Source organism: Penaeus monodon, chromosome 25 (genome assembly GCF_015228065.2).
Source record: "Penaeus monodon isolate SGIC_2016 chromosome 25, NSTDA_Pmon_1, whole genome shotgun sequence".
NCBI lineage: Eukaryota > Metazoa > Arthropoda > Malacostraca > Decapoda > Penaeidae > Penaeus > Penaeus monodon.
This window is the reverse complement of record NC_051410.1, coordinates 16,859,738-16,860,028: the sequence shown is the minus strand read 5'-3', so window position 1 is coordinate 16,860,028 and position 291 is coordinate 16,859,738. Positions and strand designations below refer to the sequence as shown.

Genomic DNA, 291 nt, shown 5'->3' with positions numbered 1-291 from the left:
GCAGCTTAAATATTGAAGTTTGAAATATTAATGGAAATATGGTTGTTAAAATTTTAAACAAAGCGCGTTAGATATTCATCTCTTCATAACAAAAATAATATCGCAAATAAAAATAACATAGACAGACTATTGCGGTATGAAATTAAATTACGCACTATTAAATCTCTATTAAAACATTATGGCCTTCAACATTTTGAATATTGAAGTTTATCTGACTCCAGCTCTAAAGTCTAAGGATTTGGGCATTTTTAAAAATCTCTTTGCATGCATCTGTCACTTAGTCTAGTGTCA

General features: G+C 28.9%; 1 protein-coding gene across 1 annotated transcript in view; it reads right to left on the bottom strand.

Moving 5' to 3' along the window:
- LOC119589083 overlaps window positions 1-291 on the bottom strand; it is a gene marked incomplete in the record, with an annotated part of 33,277 nt that overhangs the window by 1,575 nt on the left and 31,411 nt on the right.